We start from the raw sequence: 16,243 nt of genomic DNA, 5'->3' as shown, positions 1-16,243 counted from the left end.
GTTTTATTAGCCTTACCTGTAAGTGCCTTGTTTGCTGCATCTATCTGTTTTGTGCTGCCGTACCTGATATGTGTTTTCCACTCCCTGTTTGTCTTATTTGTTGCATCTGTCTATTACTTGCTGCCTTACCTGATATCCATTTACCATTCCCCCTTATTCCTCATTTTCCCCACACAATCTTTTTCTGCATAATATAAAAACAGGCCCTCACCCTACAAAAATATTACCATCCCATCCTTGCAGCTTCCCCTTAGACTGACCTATGCACATCCCTTTTGTGCATTCCTCTGCTTGACCCCCTAATTTCTTTTTTCTTATTACACCTGTTGCTTGTAGTGTCATCTGATGCTCACTGTGTTCTCCAAATGTGACCTGGCCACATCAAAACATTTTTTATATTACAATTGTGATAATGACAGCTGGAACAGTACTAAGTGAAAAAGCTCTCCACAGACTGGGACTAACCACATGGGTATTATTTACCTGGTGAAGTCAGAAAGCAATAGGCATTGGAGGACTTTAAAACTATACTCAAGGAACATCTGTTTAAATAAGCAAAATATAAATGTTTTCAAGACAATGGCTGACTTTTATTCTAATCCCTCAGTTAATGCAATGCATTTATTTCTATTACCATTTATAACACCATGACCAAAACGTTCATTTATTCATTTTTGTTAATTTCTTGTATATTTATAAACATATTTCATTTTGTGAAAATTGGCCGTAGGTGATGGGCATTGTTGATGTGACACCTTCATCACATGTATAAAATGGGGAAGGGGGGTTTGATGCTGATGCCAGTTTCATTTTTGTTTTCATATTTATTATACTTGCACCAATAAATCATTACCATGTATAACTCTGATTTTGTTCCTTGTATAAATATTACTTTACCATGTATATACTGTACATTCTCTTATGAGACCGGGTCATGATTGAAAATGGTCACTAAACTAGCCTACCTACCTGATTATGAAATAGTAAAATGAAGCACATTGCACATATTTTTTATCTTTTTAGCCACAGCACTGCTGTGGATAGTTGCACACGTTTAATATGAAACTGTTCATTTATGGATCTGTGTTGTATATTGATGTTTCTTTAAGTTAGAAACTTTAAGTTAGAAACCCCTAAGCTGTCAGTACTGTAAGTTTTTTGAGTATAGTGTTTTACTAATGAGTTTGGAACACTTATGAGAAATCTTGTTTTGCAAGTTGTGGTCCTGTTTAAATATTCAGACTTATTCATAACCTAATGGAGATAGATGTCTTTTCAATTAGAAGGCTCTTCACAACACTCCAGACTTTTAGGAATCTGTCACATAGAAATATACATGAACTTTAAAAGATGCATGTTAAAAACAAAAAAAGCTACAGAGCTGAGAATTCATCATGGCATTAGTTTTGTATTTGGGTTTGACCTTAGAGCAATAATATTAATACTTCATAGCATATAAATGTCAATCCTGTTATCTGAGAAAATAGTGTTTATAATCAAGATATCCCATGATGTAGAACAAGGGTAGAATCATAATAGCCAAGAGAACGCACTTCTCTTTAAAAAGTATAAATAATTTGTGAAACAGTCTCCTATTAGAAATGTACAAGTAATGGGAGTGCTTTGGTTATAATGCATTTCACATAAACAAGGGATTACTATGGAAAAAATCTGAAGTGATAAAAGAATTGTGTCTGAAGTGTAATCTCCAGTAATAATGTTGATAAGGCAGAGATAGAGAATGGGCAAAGAAACAGTTCTTATTTGTAAGAAGTTTTTTGCTTCTAATACACTAATCACAGTAAACTGAATAATGACAGTCTCTGAATCTGTTAAGGTGCATTAGCTTTGTCAGGGGGTACTGACACCATAAACCTCAGGAGGTTTGTTTTCATCAGAATCCCAAGACATGATTGCTGCTTCTTAGCAGACAGCAAGCCATCTGTCATTAGTTTTTGTCCTAATGCACTGCTGTCACATTTAGTTTTCTGACATTTTTACACCAATAACTGAAAAAAAAAAACAATTGTACTTTCAAATGACTCTCTCATTCTGATCATCACTATTCCAATTTCCTTTGGTTTGGGCACTTTCCCATCTCTGCCATTTCCACTACAAACATGAGTCATCCTCAGTTTAATAGAATGGACACCTTCCCAAATCACTTGTTGACGGCTCCCCTGTGATTATATTTGCAGCTCCTGTCACCATCTGAAATACCAGTTTAGTAGACAGGCATGCACAGTGAAGTGTAATGTTATTGTTCTGATGTCAAATCCATACTACCCTCATCTCTTGAGGTAAGAACAATCCGGGTACGAGTTTTCACTGCTGCCTTTAGTAAAGCAGAGGAATAAAATGCACATTTCCATTTACATAGGCATATTATTTCTACAGGCAGAAAAGCGTAGGATAAAACTAAGTTTTACATGTAAAAGAATAATGATGCGAGTGTTTCTTGCACTGTCTCACCGTCTCCTATTCTAACTTATCTGCATATCATCTCTCAAAAGACGTTTCATGTGCAACATGGAATATAAATATGTCTTGATCTTTTCATCTTTGGGAGAAAACACTTTACATTTCACTTTGCATTACTAATTTACCTATCCTTGAAGCCTGAAAAGAAAATGAAGACTTATTTTTCAGTTGTCTGGTTTGTAAGTGCATACCACAGTTGTGGAATATGGGAAATAAAGAAAAAGAAAACCGGTTTATAGCCATGGCTCTTCATATTTCTGAAAAAAAAATAATTTTAGATATCAGTTTTATTTTATATTTTTTAAATACTTGCATGCATTAATATTAGTTTTTATATAGGTGAAATTAGGATAGGGAATACCACGGTACTGAATCCACAAACACAAAAATGTTACTTCTTGCTGATTGGGCAATGATGCCCATGTGATATGAACAGTAGTAAAGCAAGCTGGAACGGTACAATCGACTGTCATTCTCACTCCTCTTTCAGCTATGTGGCATAGTTACCACCTCATAAACCTAGTAGCATGGTACCCATATCTTCTTGAAGTCTTCTTCTATGTTCTTAAGACAACTCATCATCAGGCCTCAGCACCCTATTAAATGGGTTCTGTCCATTGTTGAACCTAATATTACTTGTCACATCCCTTTTCACTTACAAATAACTTCTGTTTCATTTTTTTCATGTCAGCTTGTTATATCCATCCATCCATCCTCAACTCCTTTTCCCATTTTGCACGGGGTGTCAATTCAGCAGCGACAATAATCTCGAGCCAAGGTTTACACGGCCGCGTGGTGAACCCTGCTGCAGTAGTTAATTTGTACCACAAACTCATACACACACTTGCATGTATGGCCAATTTAGAGTGTCCACTCCACCTACTGCATGTCTTTGGAATGTGGGAGGAAACCAGACCACCTGGAGGAAACCCAAAAACCTGATGTAAACATGCTGCACTAATACTGGATGACTGCCTAAAACTGGGATTTGGAGCTATGGAGAAGGAACAAACAAACAGTCTGGGAACTAAACAACATATATTAAATGAAAACACAGTATATTTCTTTATCTTAACTGCCCTTTCACTAAAACATCTTTTTTTTTAAGTTTTGTACTGTTATGTTGAATTACATTAGTTATTATTAATCATGTATGCTAGTAACCACTTGCATAACATGTGCTACTGTTTGTTCATTTTATCTCTGTTGGAGCTTTTCTCCCCGGACTCCACTGAAAATGGGCTCTTTGTAGCCCAGTTGGACTTTCCCAGTAAACAAATGACAAATAAATAATAAAGCTTCTAGAAATTACGGGGGATATGTTAGTTTGGGCAACGCTGTCTGCCTCTGTCTATCAGAGACATGGGGCAGACCAGGGGTGAATTCCCAATTAGTTCAGATAGTAAAAGTAAATGCTAATAAAAATGAAAGAAAATAGGGAACTGCAGCTTAAATGACTATGTTACATACACAACATTACTTGCTGGTAAGTGCAAATAAATATACTGCTGTGCATCTAAGTATGCACTTCTGGTACTTCTGCATTATGTTCTAACATTTTGGAACTGAACAGTACAAATTAAGCCATTTATGTGAATTAGGACTCTTGGGTTTACATATTAGGCAGTCGTAATGAAAACAAAGCAACGGATTTCAAGTTGTCACCCTCCCCTTCTGCAAAATACAGCTGAACACATCACTAAATGGATGACAAAGCAACACACTTTCCCATGCTTCACTACACACACACACACACACACACACACACACACACACACACACACACACAGTTCTACAACTGAGTGACACTACTTAAATCAAGAAGCAAAGACACAGCTTTTAGGATGATGCACATTTCCAGAGCTATGCTCCCTATGTAACCCATGACATCCGTAAAGATCCTGGGGCCAGACAGGTTCAGGAGGAGTGGCAGGGACAGAATGTTATAAGACATTCATAAGACCCTTAAACAGACAAAGGCTTTTGGACCACCCTGGAATGAGGAGGACTTTGTCTTGTGTGTGCCTTATGTAGTTAACAAAAGAAATAAAATGTCACCCTAACAAAAAAAAAGGTGTGAACAATCCCAACTCCGTGGACAGGTAGTTATTAACTTTATTTGACTTAGTCAGTGAGATTACTACCCTATTAACAAAACCACATTACTAGCACTTCCCAAGCACAGCATGCGCTGAAAGTGCATACATTTATAAATGGCATACACAGCAGATATCAACCAATCTGATCTCCTACATTTTTTATGTATAATGTAATGTGCACATATTTTCATGCATTCCCAGTGCATTAAAAACTGTATATCATACTGATGTATAGCTGAGCTGCACACAACCCTTTTATCGTACAGTATGACTACAAATAACATTAGCTAGTTATATATGGATACATACAGAGCAGAAACAAATTCATTCTAGAGCTGCACTGAATGCAATACTCCATTAGCACAATTAGATTACATTCAGCTGTATAGTTACTTTCCTGAAAAAAGCTTCTCATGATTATTTATTTATTCTGTTGTTTTTTTTTTTTCCAGTTTTGGTTGATAACAAAATGTCTGAGTAATTATGCCTGTGTTAAGCCTCTGCCCAGAGGAGAAAGAAATAGAATTGAAACCCAATTAACTTATGCTTATGAAATGCCTAAAGCACAAATTCCAAACCAAAGACTCTGTAATGCATATTATAACACATAAAAATCAAACAGGATAAACTAATCAGTTAGTAAAAAGGCAATTTCATCATTATGCTAGAACCTCAGAGTAGGAATACTGAAGGGGGTGTGGAGACAGCCCCCAAAGACTTGAACTCTTATAAGAGATGCTGTTTTTCATATGCTGATTAGCCTTTTGAGGTTTGGCATTAAGTGCTCACTATTCTATATTTTGGAGCTTTGTGCTTTCCATGATCATTGTCAATTAATTACAAACCAGCTTAGTCATGACTGAATTTTCAGTGTGACTCTAAGATACCTGTTCTTTCGTACTCATATGGATGCAAGCAATCATCTTTGCCAATGGCAACTTGCATTCAGTTAATGGTCCTAATATGTAAGGCTGAGTACAAATGATAAATCAAATGACTGAAATCAGCTTTGTGTTTTACTCTGGAGAGAATAAAGGAAGAGTTGTGGCTTGACTGTGTCATGATGGAAATTAGTTAAGTCAGCCCATGTTATCATGGAGGCTTCAAAGCAGGATAGTCTGATGGGCTGTCATGCATCAAAGTACATATACATCTTTCTTCTTCTGTCATTTTGCACTGCAGGAATACCTCCCAAGTGTACCTCATTGTGAGGAACATTCCTTGTTTGAGTCTTAAAAAGTACATTTTCTTGCTGTTCTACATTGAAAAGGTCTACAGGTAGATTGCCAGACACCCAGAATTACTGCTGCACACATTAAAACAGCACTGTCCAAGGCCAAGAATACAGCTTCTATGGGACCTTACAATATCCCTGGCTGTGTTCTACATGAAATACAGAGTGAACTGGCACCACACCTGTGTGGCCTGTTCAATCACAGCCTCACCTCAGGCTTTGTCCCTACCAAATGGAGCACTGCTACAGTCATCTCTCTCCACAAAGGATGAGTGACTACAGACCCTGGGAACTATCACCCCCATTAACCTGATGAGTCTGATATGCAAAGCTATGGGACACATCATCATGAACCTAATAAACAAGGATATAGGGAATCTCCAAACTCTGGATCCCACACAGTTTGGTTTGGTGAAGGGTAGATCATGCCTGCTCAACCTGGTCAGCTTCTTTGAGTCAGCCACCAGAGCTGTGGATGAAAGCAAGGTGGTTCATACAACCTGCCTTGATCTGGCCAAGGCCTTTGATACCATTCCCCACTCAGGAATCATAGAAAAACTCACTGAGTTAGGCATCAACCCATATATCACTAGGTGGGTTGCAAACTGGCACCCACAGTGTGAAAGTAGCTGACTCCAAGTCAGAATGCTGACTTGTCACGAGTGGAGTCCCACAAGGTTCAGTCCTGGATCCTCTCCTGTTTGGTATCTAGTTCTCTGAAGTCCAGACCAACACAAAAGGACTGGCTGACAAAGTTCACAGACAATTGCAAGTTGGGAGCTATTATTAACTCCCCAAGTGATGTTGACATCCTACAGAAAGGCCTCATTGAGACCAATGACTGGTGTCAGAACCATGGCCTTATGCTCAATGCCAAAAAATGTGTTGTCATCCCCTTTTGGGAAAAAACTGGTTCCCATGAATTACCACATGGATGGTAGTCCACTGAACACAGAAGGAGTTACAAGAGATATGGGAACACAGGTTGACAGCAACCACTCTTTTGACCACTACATTGCCACTGTGGTCAGAAAGTCTTTCTATGTGGCACATCTCATTACTAATGGTTTTGCATCCAGGAAGAAAGAGGTCATTGTCTCCCTCTACTCTTCCCTCATTCGGCCAATCATTGAGTACAATGTCACATTTGGCATGTACCTCACTAGACACCTGAAACAACTGGAGAGGCCACAAAAGTACCTCACAAAGAGGATCCTAGGCCTTAAATACTTGTCCTATATGGACAGACTCAAAAAACTCCAACTATTCTCTGTCTCATATCAGCTGCTTAGAGGAGATCTCTGCTTGACTTACAAAGCCATGTCTGACCCAGCTATGTTAGAAATGCTACATCAAAAGAAATCCCAATCCCTCCGCACCACACACTCCAGAGACCTCCACCTCATTACCACAATCAACAGAATGTGCTAGAGGGACAGGTTCATAACCCAGAGCCTGCCCATGCTATGGAATAGACTTCCCATACATGTCAAACAGATCACCTCACTGGCCCTCTTCAAGAGAAATCGTAATAAGTGGATGGGAAATAGAAAATTCACCCCGGGGATGACTCCACTGGCTCTACTCAACAGCGGCACTGGGAACTAAGGTTGGGTGGCATGATGTCAGGGTAATCCTATGGGCTAGGCTTGTAAAGGCTCCAGGGCCATTAGCCTAGTACACACCTATGAAGCTATGAACTTATAAATGTATAAACTGATATTCATGATAAATAATACTGAATTATATTGTCCTTCCCTCTCCTCCATACTGACCATGTACCATGCTAACTGACACCTCAGGTCAGAAAACAAAATGTTACTGTCTGTCAAGAAACCCAAATTATCAGCCGGCCAAATGTTGTATTCCTATACTGTCACCAAGGCATGGAACAATCCCCCCACGCAGGACTATTTATAATCCTGCCCTCTTTAAAAAAATCCCTTAAACTACATCTATCCTCTCATTGGTTATGCTCCTGTACCCAATTAAACAACCCCAACATCTGACTTATCTCTTTCCTGTGCTTCACCTTTAATTTTTCTATTACTATAATTTCCTTTCTCTTCTCTCTGCCTACCTACTACTTGCTGGCTCATTCGCTTCACTTCTTCCCTCCTTAGCCCTCTATTCTTACACTGAATCTAACTTCCCTCTGCTATGATCCTTGTAGATGTATTTTTCACTAATGTGTGTTAGTATGCACGCTTGTTATTAAGTCCATGTTACCATGATTGTAATTCTACTGCTTGTTATTCTTATGTGTATTAATATTTTATGTGTATTAATTGTATGTAATTATTGTGGTGCTTTTCTCCCTGGGGCTCCACTGAAAATGGGCTCATTCTAGGCCCAGTGGACTTTCCCGGTTAACAAATGCAATAAATAAATAAGTAAATAAATATTGTTCCATCAAAAGAACTTTTTCTAAGTAAAAAGTAACACATTTTAACCATCCTGTTAGCTTCCTAGTAGCAGTTTCTAGGAAGCTGGTAGTAAGTGTTCCACATTTTGCCCATTAGGTCCATATTATGAGAAGTAGTTTTCTTCATTTTGGAGATGTAAGGTTCAGAGCTATGACTGCAGGTTTGGAGAATTTACCCTTAAACGTAAGTACTGAGAAGAACTATAAAAAGACCACTCAAGTAACAAACCCCTGCTGGCAATTTGTATCTGGCTTAAAGCAGGGCCAATGTCAGTACAAATATTACAATTATTTGCTAACAGAATAAAGCCAACAAGATACAAATGTCTTTTCAAGGGGTGACCTGGGACTACAAATCCTATTAAGTGACTAACTCTGAGGCCCAGAGTTTGAATGCAGGTGAGTGGATACATAGCTAATTTGCAGCTTACTACTTACTCTAACCTAATAAGGTACACTAACAATCCTTGTAAAAGGGGGGCATATGGGGATAGAAGCCCCATCCTCCAGGCTCCTGTATGTAGCCCTAGAAAAGATGCACAATAACCCCAAAGGTCTCCAGGTAAGTTACATAGCTTAATCATGAATATAACATTCCCCTTGGCACAAGGAAAGCTCAGCAAAAGAATATAAGATATATACAGGACACAAGATATTTTTTTTTCTTTAAGAAGGAATCCCAAACCTGTAATGCATGTTTGAACAACCTAAGCATCTTGTATCTAAGACTTCCAGTTAGCGTCATGCTAAAAAGAAGGTTAGGTATGATTAATGAGAAATAGCTACAATCAATCAATAATCTAGTGAATGAAACTGCTCTTTCATCATATTATAAGACTTCTAAAACAATAACTTGGAGCAATTTGCATGCATTACATGGTATATATGTGTTTGTATGCATGCATGTGTGCATACGCCCACATATGGGTGTGTTTCTGAGTGTGTGTGTGTGTGTGTGTCTTTGTATATGTATGTGTGTATGGGGTGCATGTGTTTGAGTGCATGTATGTGTGTGCATCTATGTGTGCTTGTGTTTTATTTCTTTAGGTGAGATGCATATACATGCATTATATGTAACAGGGATACTTAGTATGTAACTATATCCTGCCATCTTATTAGTGGAAATGTGCAAATGCAGGGTTTAACAATGAAAGCAGCAATTGTTTAACATCTTAGATTCACTTTGCAAATATAGACTATATATCTTGGGCTATAAGGGAACAAGACTGTAAAATGGCTAGGCTTTTAAAGACCCTAGGACCAATAGCCTAGTAACCTCCTATGATACTATGATCAAGAAGACACAGAAGACAATGTTCAGAAATGTTCATGCCTTGCATAAGTAGCTTATGCCACAGTATGTATACAAGCTGTGAGCTGTGGCAGTAACCTATAGGAAGAAAGGTACAGGTAATTCACTGTTGACATTCTAGTGCTACAAGCCACTTCTAGACATATCATGAGAATGCATTGGGGAAGCCTTGTGCAAAAAAATAACTGGTGAAAGAATATGTTATGCCATATCATTGCTGTAAACTATCATAATCGGAAGGCATTATTACAACTTCCAACCTGATGTACAAAAAAATGGATTTTGTGGCACCAAAATCTTTGACACAGCTACTGTCCAGATTATCTGGTCGCAAAACATTGGAGGATTATTACTTCCATACCTGTGAATCTGACCAAAGATGTCACTGTTTATTTTTCTTCTTGATTCATAGGTAAGTACTAGGCTAGCTGCCCTTGTAGGCCATTTTACATCTAGCCAAAATCTTTCAAAGTTAAGAATCAAATCCTGTACCTTTTGTCTATGAGGTAAACACCTTAACCATTATGTCAAACCCCATTCCAAAAATGTATTGACGTTTTCCTGACCAGGAATCAAACCCAGCTGTGGTGGTGAGAGTGCTGCATCTTAACCACTAGACCACCAGGGACTCTCCCCACAGCTATTGACAGACCTGCTAATCCCTGAAGCCTACGTTATCCTCTTTGATACTTGGTCCCTATCATGCAACAATTCTTAACATGGAACAAAGGTCCCAACACTCCCTAATCTCATGATGATAACAATCAGGTGTAAGACACAATTCAGCAAACCTCATGTGAGCAGATCTCACTCTTTCATCTAGGTCTTAAAATTATGTAAGGCAAAAAACATAGCACATATAATGCCAATATCACGTGCTGATAGAATAAAATACTTTCGATCTGTTGTAGACCGTAGTCTAACCCTTTGAACAGCAAATGCATGCCATTAATAAAGTATCCATCTAGCTAGGCAAGACAGTGTTATTGTGGGAACTGTGAGAGATGCTTTATTTCTTAAAACAAGGAAATAAATAAAAAAAGTATAAGCAGAATTTAAGGAAGAGACAACATGAGGGAAGAAAGGAAGGAAAAGAAATATTATTTCTGTTTTAGTGCCCATTGGCTTAAAATGGAAAATATCCATTAAGTCTGACAGGTAAAGCATAATAAAAAAAAAAAAAAATTAGGGATGACTCTCTCTAATATCTTGTCTCTGGCAAAAAAAATCAATAAATAATACAATAAATGTTTAAAAGTTATTGATTTGTATGCATTAAGGTAATGTTTACTACTTTAAAATAATTCCTGTTTTGATAGTTTCAGTGTTTCATAAAACCCAAATGAATGAAGACTGCTTTGTTAATTTCAGTAGAATAAAGACAACAGAAATGCAGATCTGTGGGTAAGTTAGTTCAGTGCTCCATTCAGTAAAACAGACAGTTTCCTTCCGACAGGTAACTGATTGGATTAAGAGACCCGCCTGACAGCATGTCTGTTCTGCCACAGAGGCTAATCAACCTCCCTATCCTGTCTGTTAATAAATCCTCCACCAGGGACCGTTCTGCTTGATGATCTCTCCTTAGGGAGTTTTTAAGGCTTCTCTCAGGGAAAATTACTCTGAGTCTATTAAAATGGCTGTTCTGCAGTTGTCAGGTAGTCCCTAGAAGTCATGGGAGGTGCCCATCACCCAGGTAGAGGTAGCAATTACATATTCAAGGACCAGCATTTTGTACTGAATACAGGGAGATTCAAACAGCTGGCAAAAGGGAATGGCAAGGTTTTTCAAAGTGGTGGCAAATTTATAGCCATAACATACTCTATGTAATAATAGATAACACTCTTTGTTATTTAAATAGTGAATGACTTCAAAACAGCATTCATTCTGTAACAGGAATTCTGCTGGCAGCATCCATAAAGTCATCTAGGTTGTGCATTAAAATCATTGTTCCATACAAAATGAATAAGCAAACTAAACCAAACAATATTTTGCAAAAAAAAAAAAAAAAACTTGTAAATGTAATAAGTTAGTATGTTACCATCTGTCAATAGCATCCTTTTTAAAGAAATTATGGGTATATTTTATTTCCCTAAAATTATTTTACAATAATTGTGCAGCTGAACAGATGGGATCTGTGCTGCAAATAGTAAATGAGTCTGTGCTAACAAAATCACATCACTTCAAGGTAATACTCCTGAGTTCTTTTTCTTTTTAATTTGGGTCTAGTTTCATCGACTCATTCCCAGCATGTATCCATCCCATGGTTACATAGCCATGTGTAATGGTACTGCAAGCAATATATCCTAATTCCTAACATTTCTAATACTGATTCTCTGTTCATTATTACTGTAGTTTCTCAGTCTTTTGTGAATTCATAACCTAATTAATCATGTTATGCCTATGATAATATGACATGAAACATTCTAGATGCAAGAACACTTGCCTGAAAAAAAAAAAGTAAGCATGTTTGGAGAATATTTTAATGAAGCGGTTTTCAGCTCTTCAGTGTAGATAACAACACAGAAATTCATATGGTATAGTAATTAGCACTTCTGGCCTGATTACAAAGCCCCTGTATTCTAGTATATACAGTATACAGTGTATTAATAAAACACATTTTGCCTCCTATTTTGACTTTACAAATTCATGTTATTCTATTTTCTCTCTCTGTCTCTCTCTTTGCCACCTCTCTCTCCATCCATTTCTCCATGATTTCTGTATTTGACACAGTCCCCCCCCTCTCTCTATCAAACACAAAAAGCAGAAAAGGGTGTAGTTTAGCAGGTATTAATAAGATGAACACATGCATAGCAATAAAAAATTAAATAAGTATAGAAATGTGTAAATGTTCAGGTGGCAATAGTGGCTTTATAATTAGGCATTGTGTGACTTGTCACAAAGATTCCACGACATAAAAAGTCATTACATCACTTGTAAGCCATACATTAGAATGCAATCTTAGAGCTAGGTAATAGACACAGATAGTAATTTGAACATAAACTGCTCTTGGTTTTTAATATAGCGGAGATGGTTAAATGGATCGCACAAACAATGAAGACACACAAACACACACACATGCACACAAATGAATGGATAGTTGTACCAGTTTGTTGAATGTGTGTTTTTTTTTTGGTTCTGTGGGGATAGGATGTTAGAGGTAAATGTGGTTAGTGATTAGTATGTGCTTTATGTGTAGAAGATAGTTGGGGCAATTGAATTATTACCAGTATTTATTTATTTCTGTTGTTGCTGAGATTTGTGTGTGTGTGTGTTTTTTTGTTTGTTTGCTTGTTTTTAATGCTGGTGATATCAGTAGTAAGTGATGTGTTTAGAGTGCTATTGTTCTGGTGAATGTAGTATCGGGGGAAAGGTTTGTGTGTATGCTTGGTGTGTGTAGGTGAATGTAAGAATGTGATATGTTGCTCTTGTGAAAGATTGCACTACAATGTGGAGCAAGAATATTCCCATTAATCACCATTGTGTGATCTCAGAGTTGGTATGTATATAAGGTAGAAAGGGTGTGGGAAACACACCCCCTCACATGAGGAATGTAGGAGTGTGCACCCTTGCATAAAACATATTTGGTACAGAAAACAGTATTATGTCTTTCTCCTTGTGTTTGCATTTTATTTTGTTTAGTTTTAAGCACTTATTTTTGTAGTTGTGATCATGTTTCACTATTATGGTATTGGTGTTAAGTAATTTAAGTTTGTTATTGCCACTCTTTTTGTGGCTGATGTTTTGTTGTGTCAAACAATGCTAAATCATATATAATATATATAGTTGTCCAATATTTTATCAAAGCACAGGTAGTTAGAATGCTGGCCAGGTACATAATTTTGTTCAAATGTGTAGTAAGTTTCGTTCAACATGTACGGTTGGGAATGGAATGGGGAGTTGTGTGTTGGTGTACATCTACAGGGTTTGTAAGGGGTTTGCTATGTGGGCTTCTTTAGATTGTGATCATAGTTACTTTAACTCAGTTACTGTCAGTGCAGTTTGTAAGTGTGCCCCAGCAAGTTTTCTTTCCTTATTGGATATTTCAGTTTTTCTTTCCTTATTGGATATTTCACCCATTACCAAGTTTGTACAGTCTTGGAGTTGGTATGAATAAATCTGGTGGGGGGGGGTTGTCCCCTCATTAGGTTGTAGGGGACTGCACCTCTGCATAAAACACATTTGGTGTAGTTGTTTTTCATTTTAATCGTTGATGTGTTTGAGCATTGCTTCTGTTTGTTCATCTGATAAGTACTTAAGTTAATCACAGTTATTGTATGTATGTATGTATGTATATAAGCATGCATGCTTGTATATCTGTCCTTCTCTTTGTCTCCGTGTGTGTGTGTGTATACACACACACACACACACACACACACACATATATATATATATATATATATATATATATATATATACACACACACACACACACACACACACACACACACACACACACACACACGGGTCTACCTGAAAACGCCGAAAGTCCACAATGCCAACAATGACAACACCGACACTGGAAGATCGACAACGGAGAAGAACGAAAGTTGAGAATCCCGACACTGAGAAAACCCACATGTTAAGGTAAGTGTGCGATAGGGACGGACGTTAGGGTCAGGGTGTGGGTAAGGTAAGTGTGTGATAGTGGCAGACATTAGGGTAGGGTGTGGGTCAGGTATGTGTGCGATAGTGACGGACTTTAGGTTTAGGGGCGGGTTAAATGTGTTAGGGTTAGGGTGTGGGTAAGGTAAGTGTGCGATAGTGTCGGACTTGAGGGTTAGGGGCAGATTAAGTGAGTTAGGGTTAGGGTGCAGGTAAGGTAAGTGTGCGATAGTGACAGATTTAAGGGTTGGGGTGGATTAAGTGAGTTAGGGTTAGGGTGCGGGTAAGGTAAGTGTGTGATAGTGATGGACCTTAGGGTTAGGGTTTGGGTTAAGGTTAGTGCATAGATAGTTGTGTATGTAAGGTTTAGTGTAGGTTTGTAATGTTTTTGGTGTGCTTGTGTTGTGTGTGAGTTTTTCGGGAAAGGTATTTCTTTTGTTGAGTGTCGGGATTGTGGTTTGTCGGGCATGTGAAGTTTTGTGTTTTTGAACTTTCGGTTTTGTCGTGTCGCTTATTTCGTTGTCGGTGTTTTGGCGTGTCGGTGTTATCAGGTAGACCCATACACACACACACACACACACACACACACACACACACACACACACACACACACACACACACACACACCAATACACATATATATATAAAATATGTGTGTTCGCATGTGTGTGTGTGTGTGTGTGTGTGTGCATATATATATATATATATATATATATATATATATATATATATATATATATATATATATATAAGGAATTGTGTTAGGGAAGAACTCTGCTTCACATGGATAAGGAGCCTATTCCACAGAATGGGTAGTCTCTGGAATACATACCTGTCTCTCCAGCAGGTCCTATTTATATAACAAACAAAGTTTAATTCTTTAGAAAGGGTAATTCTGGTGCTGTTTGTTTTCCAGATATGCAGGAGGTCCATCATTGCAGGGGTCTAATAATGCCTTGTATGCCAGGTTTAGATCTCCCCTCAACAGCCAGTAGGAGACAGAATACAGGGATATAGCCTTAAGGCAGTCTGCATAGAACATGTTACTTATGCCCAGTACTCTTTTAATGAAGAAACTCTGCAGACTTTGCAATTGCTGGATAATCTGGTTAGGTACATACCAAAGGGGGCAATGTACTCAATGCATAGGTCAGATGAATGCTGAAAACAGTGGAACCATGACCTCCTTGAACAAAGATGCCATACCTTTGTTTATAGGTTGCACAATATAGAATGATTTCTTCACCACTGCAGACTCATGATGGTCAAAGGCTAGCTTACTGTCTGTGTGTACCCAAGTCCCTGACTACATGATCAACTCTTATGGGTGTGTTGTCAATATGATAGTTATCAGGGGTGGATGACTTCCTGAAGGATACTATTATGCACTTCTTGGCATTTTTAGTTTAAGTCCATGGCTCTGACACAAGTTATTTGTTTGTATCAAACCTTCCTGGAGAACATTTGTCAGTGGGGAATTCTATGACTGGTCCTAATTTACAATCATCTGCAAATTTAGTCAATCAGAGGCCCTTGACATTTGCCTTAACTTCAGAGAAGTAAATGCCGAAAAGGAGCAGTCCCAAATCTGATCCCTGAGGGACTCTGCTTTTGACTGGCCTCTTTGTAGAGGTGGACTCCCCAAATATAGCTTCCTGTGTCCTGTCTGTGAGCTAGCTGGCTATTCACCGGGTGACATTAGGGTTTTTACCTAACCACTTTAGTTTGTCAATAATTCCCGAGTGGGGTATTGTGTCAAATGCTTTGACCAGGTCAAGGTAGGCAATGTTAACAGTTTTGCCCTCATCTATTGCTTTGATGACCCTCTCAAAGAAGTCCACCAGGCTGAGTAGGCATGACCTGACCTTGATGAAACTAAATTGGGTTGTGTCTAGTGTCTGGAGGTTTCCTATGATATTATCAATCATTTCCATGAAAATTCTTTCCATGGCTTTGCATATGAGATAAGTGAGACTTATGAGTCTGTAGTTTCCAGGGTCTGTAGATACCCCACCTTTGTGCAGAGGAATGACTGCTGCTCTTGTGAATTTGTGAGGCACAAAGCCCATTTGGAGGCTACAGTTAAATAG

Source organism: Protopterus annectens, chromosome 17.part0 (genome assembly GCF_019279795.1).
Source record: "Protopterus annectens isolate FY-2018-M chromosome 17.part0, PAN1.0, whole genome shotgun sequence".
NCBI classification, from domain to species: domain Eukaryota; kingdom Metazoa; phylum Chordata; order Ceratodontiformes; family Protopteridae; genus Protopterus; species Protopterus annectens.
This window is presented reverse-complemented; position numbering follows the sequence as displayed.